This window comes from Balaenoptera ricei, chromosome 5 (genome assembly GCF_028023285.1).
Source record: "Balaenoptera ricei isolate mBalRic1 chromosome 5, mBalRic1.hap2, whole genome shotgun sequence".
In the NCBI taxonomy this organism is placed as follows: Eukaryota; Metazoa; Chordata; class Mammalia; order Artiodactyla; family Balaenopteridae; genus Balaenoptera; species Balaenoptera ricei.
Window position 1 is genome coordinate 86,770,029 of NC_082643.1, and position 7,955 is coordinate 86,777,983.

Consider the following 7,955-nt stretch of genomic DNA (forward strand, 5'->3'; position numbering starts at 1 on the left):
TTTTCCTGAAATTGATATGAAATCTCATAGTGTTGTGGTTGGAAATGATACTTGATATGATTTCAATTTTCTTAAACTTACGAAGGCTTGATTTGTGACCCAAGATATGATCTATCCTGGAGAATGTTATGTGAGCAGTTGAGAAGAATGTGTATTCTGTTGTTTTTGGATGGAATGTCCTATAAATATCAATTAAGTGCATCTTGTTTAATGTATCATTTAAAGCTTGTGTTTCCTTATTTATTTCATTTTGGATGATCTGTCCATTGGTGACAGTGGGGTGTTAAATTCCCCTACTATGATTTTTTTCCTGTTGATTTTCCCTTTTATGGCTGTTAGTATTGGCCTTATGTATTGAGCCACTTGTATGTTGGGTGCATAAATATTTAAAATTGTTATATCTTCTTGGTTTGATCCCTTGATCATTATGTAGTGTCCTTCTTTGTGTCTTTGTCTTAAAGTCTTTGTCTGATATGAGAATTGCTACTCCAGCTTTCTTTTGATTTCCATTTGCATGGAATATCTTTTTCCATCCCCTCGCTTTCAGTCTGTATGTGTCCCTAGGTCCAAAGTGGGTCTCTTGTAGACAGCTTATATACAGGTCTTGTTTTTGTATCCATTCAGCCAATCTATGTCTTTTGGTTGGAGCATTTAATCCATTTACGTATAAGGTAATTATCAATATGTATGTTCTATTTCCATTCTCTTAATTGTTTTGGGTTTGTTATTGTAGGTCTTTTCCTTCTCTTGTGTTTCCTGCCTAGAGAAGTTCCTTTAGCACTTGTTGTAATGCTGGTTTGGTGGTGCTGAACTCTCTTAGTTTTGCTTGTCTGTAAAGGTTTTTATTTCTCCGTCAAATCTGAATGAGATCCTTACTGGGTAGAGTAATCTTGGTTGTAGGTTCTTCTCCTTCATCACTTTAAATATGCCCTGCCACTCCCTTCTGGCTTGCAGAGTTTCTGCAGAAATATCAGCTGTTAACCTTATGGGGATTCATTTGTGTGTTATTTGTTGTTTTTCCCTTGCTGCTTTTAATATTTTTTCTTTGTATTTCATTTTTGATACTTTGTTTAATATGTGTCTTGGTGTGTTTCTCCTTGCTTTATCCTGTATGGGACTGCATGTGCTTCCTGGACTTGATTAATTGTTTCATTTCCCATATTAGGGAAATTTTCAAGTATAATGTCTTCAAATATTTTCTCAGTCCCTTTCTTTTTCTCTTCTTCTTCTGGGACCCCTATAATTCAAATGTTGGTGCATTTAGTATTGTCCCAGAGGTCTCTGAGACTGTCCTCAATTATTTTCATTCTTTTTTTTTTTTTCTGCTCTGCAGTAGTTATTTCCACTATTTTATCTTCCAGGTAACTTATCCGTTCTTCTGCCTCAGTTATTCTGCTATTGATACCTTCCAGAGAATTTTTAATTTCATTTATTGTGTTGCTCATCACTGTTTGTTTGCTCTTTAGTTCTTCTAGGTCCTTGTTAAATGTTTTTTGTATTATCTCCATTCTATTTCCAAGATTTTGGATCATCTTTACTATCATTATTCTGAATTCTTTTTCAGGTAGACTGCCTATTCCCTCTTCATTCGTTTGGTCTGGTGTGTTTTTGCCTTGCTCCTTCATCTGCTGTGTGTTTCTCTGTCTTCTCATTTTGCTTAATTTACTTTGCTGGGGTCTCCTTTTCACAGGCTGCAGGTTCATAATTCCCATTGTTTTTGGTGTCTGCCCCCAGTGGGTGAGGTTGGTTCAGTGGGTTGTGTAGGCTTCCTCGTGGAGGGGACTTGTGCCTGTGTTCTGGTGGATGAGGCTGGATCTTGTCTTTCTGGTGGGCAGATCCACGTCTGGTGGGGATGGGGCTTAAGCCAGAGGGGCCAGAGCCAGAGTCCACTGTGAGCTGGGGCTTCTCCCAGGGCATGCTGGAAGCCACCATGTCTTGCTCTTTTTATCTTTCTTTCTGAGATTTCTGTAATTCACATGATGGTACACTTGGTAGTGTTCCATGGGTACCTTAGAGCCTGTTGATTCGTTTTTCTTTCTGCTACTCAGACTATTAATTTCAATTGTCCTTTATTTAAGTTCTCTGCTTCTGTTTTCTGCCTGCTTAAGTCGGTTTTTTAATTCTATCAGTGAAATTTTTATTTAAACTGTTTTTTCAGCTCTAGAATTTCTATTTGGTTTCTTTCTATAGTGTCTATTTTATACATTCCATAGCTTCCCATTCATTGGTCTCCTGATTTTCTTGACTTCTTTGTCCATGGTTTCCTTCAGATCTTTGAACACATTTAAACTGTTAGTTTAAAGTCTTTGTCTACTAAGTCCAATGTCTGGGCTTCTTCATGGAGAGTTACTACCAATTTCTTTTTGTTTTATGACTTGGCCTTATTTTCATATTTCTTTGTATACTTTGTAATCTCTTTGTTGAGAACTGGACATTTTGAATATTGTACTGAGGCATCCCCTCCTCTCACCTGGGATCACTGCTCTTACCTGATGTAGGCTGCAGTCATCAGTATGTTCAGTGACTTTTCTAAACTGTAATTTCCTTAAATGCCTCATTCTAATAAAAAGGGGGAAAAAATCTATATCTTTAAATTTCATCTCACCAATGGCCCATGTGCCTAAAATCAAGGGCCTACCTCTGTGTTAGCCCCTTAGCAGTCAATAACATCAATCACAAAGGAAAAACACAGTTTTGGAGAAGAAGATTCCTGTTTCCCTCCCTAGACCCAGGAAATCACACCAGGATTGTGGCCTGATGTAACCACAGGGATTGAGATGGGGGATGAGGAATAATAGTTACAAAAGGAAACTCAAAATTCACTTAAACATATGAGTTTTTCTTCATCAAGCACTTCCCTTAATGCTGCAAGTATCTAGCATTCTAAAATAGTTGTGTCAGACAGTTTTTGCTAGCTCAGTAGTTGTCAAGCAACACTTGGAGCTTGCTAATTTGCCGTCTTCTGTGATGTCTAGATGTCATGTAATGTTCATATTGAACTACTCCCTTTTAGAGATAATTTGGGAAATATATATATATATATATTTTTAATGTCACTTTGGTTTTAATTCATTTCTAAATTGAAACTAGGGGTCTTGAATATTGGATTTGAAACTCAGAGTAAATGCTATTCCAGCTATATGAGATAAGATTGACAACAGGATCAGAAGAAAATGGTTTCTTCTCATCTCTCTAGTTATTTCTAGGCAAACAATCTAGTAGAGTACATATGACTTTATTTAAGACAAGATTGTTTCATTGTGAATAGGGAAGCTGGGGCATCAGGCAGCAGAATGAGTCAGTATCGACTTCTTAATTTACTGCACCAGAGAAAGATATTAATCATAAGACACTTGAGATTTCAAAATATCTGGTGGTATTTAAAGTGAGATTTAGCAATTCAGGCAGTCAGGAATTTGTATTCTTTTTCTATTTAATAATATAAAACTTAATAGGAAATCCCTGCTTGATAGGATGAATGTGGTTAATGCAGAACCCCTTTTATATCATGGTTAGACATGCATTCATCTCTCCTGACAAGAAATCTATATTAATGTCTTCACTTCTATAATAGAATTTACATATGTTTCTGTCAACTAAGCTACAAAAGCCTCATACATTTTCTTTTACAATCATTGTTTGATTTGAGATACTATGATTTTTTTATTGCTATTGTGGGAAGAATTAACTCAAATATTTTGTGAATATTTGATATCTGACATATTCTCTAAGAGGAAGTAGATTATTAGGAGGAAAACTTTATTTTGGTTTATGTTGATATTATTTCTCTTCAGTATTACATGTATATTGTGTATGTTTACACACACACACACACACACACACACTCCTATGTATAGTCTGAATTACCTTTTGACTAATATCAACATTTACTATCTCGATTGCAGACAAAAATGGAGACTAAGCAGGGCTGGGTTACCGTGAGGTGAGTAAGGTGGGTAGGAACTTACCTCGGGGGCAATATTTAAGGATGCATCCCCAAAATTCAGTAATCAAGATAAATATTATTTAATGCATATTTTAAAATGAAAGTTAATGCAAATAAGTAATGATGAACAAAATATCAAAATTTTAGATTCAGGCAGGATCAGCAACTATAACTAGATAAACCCTATTTGAGCCTGAGGCAAATAGAACATTCAGTGATATTGCATTAAAATATTTACCTCAATTACTGAATATTTTTGTTTCTTCTTTAAATTTTATGCCCAAGGCAAGTGCCTCACTCTCCTTATATTAGTATTTCTGAATCTAAATTCTTATTCTCCAGGCAAACTTTGGATATCTAAGCCATAAAGTAGCAAAATAAATCTTTTGTTTACTCAGTCAGATTTTATACTTTTGACTTTATCTTTTCTAGCAATTGATGTTGTTGAATGCTATAATTTAGTTTCTGAAGTATATTTTATTAATGTTAGTAGGAATTTTAATATGGACAACAGAACCAGGAACCTAGAAACACAATCAATGCTCTCAGGGTGTGACTCTATATGAAAGGACAAATAAAATGGTATACCATCTGAGAAAACTTTAAATGCTCTTGAGAAGCAGGCAGTAAAGAGAATCTGGAGTCACTAAGCCAGAGGATGCAATAAATGAGAAAAACACCAGAATCTGAATTGTTTCTTCTCCCATAATTTCTTGTGAACTTTTGATCTATGTCATAGTCTCTGACTTTGTCTTTGTCTCTGTTTATCATTCATTCTTTCTCTCTCTCCCTCTCTCCAACACACACACACACTCACAAATACACAGAGAATACTGAGCAGTTACCTGTCCAAAGATGTTCAAAAATATGACAAACCACATCTATTAATCACCAAAATAGGTAAATGATCTGAGAGACCAGACAGAGAAACTTTCCTGGAAAATATTATATATTAATCCATCTATACATCCATCCTTCCATCTATTTCTTCTACAAACAAACATAATTTGGCATTTGTACAAGCCATACTCTGTAGGTATGAAAAATCAAGCAACATGCGACAGGAAGTTAAAACGTAATATCTGAGGCCACCTGAACAAAATATGAATGATATACCATATTGAAAGATGTAGAGAAATACAGAATAACCAACATTACTTCGGAAAATAGTGTTCTGCCTGGATACCAAAAGGTTAAAGACAAAAATAACTATGCACAAATATTGTACTCTAGTTAATAGGTTTGTTTCTCAGATGGCATCAATTCTGAAATTGTGTATACTAGCATAGTGCAAATAAGTAAATACATTGTAAATCATTAGAGCCAGGCTTTTCACTTTCTTAGAATGAACTCTGTGGTATTTGATTAGAATTAAACATAGGCTATAAACTCAGCGTATGTATAGATATAGATATAAATCTATCTATCCATTTATCCAGATACAGAAATAAGTATTTATATTTTACAAGCTCTATCCATTCAGAAGGCCTAAGAGCAAGGACACTTTGTTAGGTATGTTTCTAAATACAAGATATGGATTTATAAATATCGTTGTCCAATAAAAGGAACAAGGCCTTGCTGAAGAAATTATTGATTCCAGAACTGCAGCATAGGAAATACAAATGAGTCTGGAGAAGAATTGTGTGGAGCCAGAGAGTAAGAAAGTGCTCACAAAAGGAGGGGAACATGTCAAAAGGTTGTAGGAAGCAGTCTGAAATAGTTCTTAATGTTCAAAGCTAGAACATTTAGAAGAATATGGTAAGTAATGATAATTTAGAATTAGAAACCATGGAATAAGATAAATATCCATGTGCACCTAATAATATAAACTTATAATTGAATACATAAATAAGTGAAAGAGAAGGGATAGCTCTTCTTTACAGAAAAGCTACAATTCATAAATGTAGGAAAAATGGAGAAAAAAGTCACCACTAGAACAATACAGGAAAAACTGTTGTAGACAGGATCCATAAATAGATATTAAAAGAGGTGGACCAAATTTTGAAGAGGAGCAGGATATTTGCATAGTCTCCAAGTAATGTATCCTAAGATATTTATTAATTAAGAGAAAAAATGAGTAACTTTATAATGGAGAAACCCAGCAGATACCATCTTTACCAAATAATTAAGGTTAATGCCATCAGTAGTAACACATGCTGACATCATGTTTCCCCTCTTACGATACACTGAGAAAAACACAGCATTACTTCTGTGATATCCTTGCCACAAAATATACAACATCAACCTAGTAATGAGAAAATGTCAGACAATCTAAAATTAGATTTGCTTTGGACCATCTTTCCTGAAATTAGTTACAATTTTTGCTCTTCTCATTTCAATCCGGTTTCTATTTATATGTCAGCTTTTCTGAAGGATCTTCCCAATGTTTCTGACCTATAATAGCACCCCCAATGCTCTTTCCCTCTAGCTTCCTTTACTTTTTACTATAACACCCATTACCACTCCACTGTATAGTACCTATTAGTTTATTTAATTCTACTCTCCCTTATTATAATGTAAGTTCCTCAAGGGCAAGGACTTGGTTTTATTTATTTATTTATTTATTTATTTAAAAAACTTATTTACTTATTTATTTATTTATTTATTTATTTATTTATTTATTTATTTATGGCTGCGTTCTGTCTTTGTTGCTGTGCATGGGCTTTCTCTAGTTGTGGTGAGTGGGATCTACCCTTTGTTGCAGTGTGCGGGCTTCTCACTGCGGTGGCGTCTCTTGTTGTGGAACATGGGCTCTAGTAGTGCGGGCTTCAGTAGCTGTGGCATGCAGGCTTAGTTGCTCCGCAGCATGTGGGATCTTCCCTGACCAGAGCTCGAAGCGGCAGGCGGATTCTTAACCACTGCACCACCAGGGAAGTCCAAGGACTTGGTTTTATACATGAGTGTTTGTTCAGAGCAAAGTAGGTGCCTATAGGCTCAATTATTTTTTGGAATGAGTGATTAAACAAAAGTTGTGTTTTCACATTCAAAAAGTGGCTAGGAATAAAACCTTTGAGCTAGCTCACTTTTTCCAGGCTTTTTCCATTGTTTTCTGGTATTAATTTTGCAGAGGCCATTCTGACCTTTACTCATGTGACTACTATCCATCAGCCACTTTGTGCCAGTCACTCTGGCTACTGTCCTAGCCAATATATTGTACGTGTTGACCACTGGACTGGAATATTCTTCCTCTTGTCTTTGCCTAAATAAATCCTACTTTTCCTTCAGGTACCAGTTTAAACATCACTTCCTTAGGAAAGTCAAGTCATCTGTGATCCTGTGTTTAGACCCTATGACACAGGCTATTTTACTGTTCTTTATTGTTATAGTCACCTTTTTCCTTGCTATGTTCCCTGAGATGAGGAACCCCATCTTTTCGGTTGATACTTTATCTTAATCATCTAACTAAATGCTCAGTATGTAGGCAGCAATTAATTAATATTTATCAATTGTTCAATATTTGAAGGTAACATTTTTCTACATACGTGGTGTAAGGTTTTTAAGGTTTATATGTGTGTGTGTATATATATATATATATATATATATATATTTATATATATTGCTGTTACTTATCAATCAGTCAATCAATCAGTCTTCTGGGTTAGAGGATGTGCTTTAAAAACCCAAATGAAACAATAGACTTTTCAATGCAAGAACAGACTTTATGGCTGCTGTGAGGCTGGTATCAGGGGTGGTGGGCAGCATGGTGCTACAGAAAAAATTATTCTCACACTTGTTTAAATGGTAACTTTAGACTTTAGACTATTGCAGTAGGGGAGAGAGATGAGGCCCAATTCTAAATACAGCAAACACAAGTGTTGATTTATAGCCAAGGAGCAGAGTGAGGGGTCACCTGATGGAAAAATTCTAAGAGGAGACATCGAGGGTAGGGAGATTCTTGCTCAACTGACCTAACAGGATCCTTGCTAAAGACAGACAAAGACCTTAGACAGCCTCACATTGGACAGAATCACCAAATCTCCTCATGTGATTTCCAATAGACTGTTGGTTA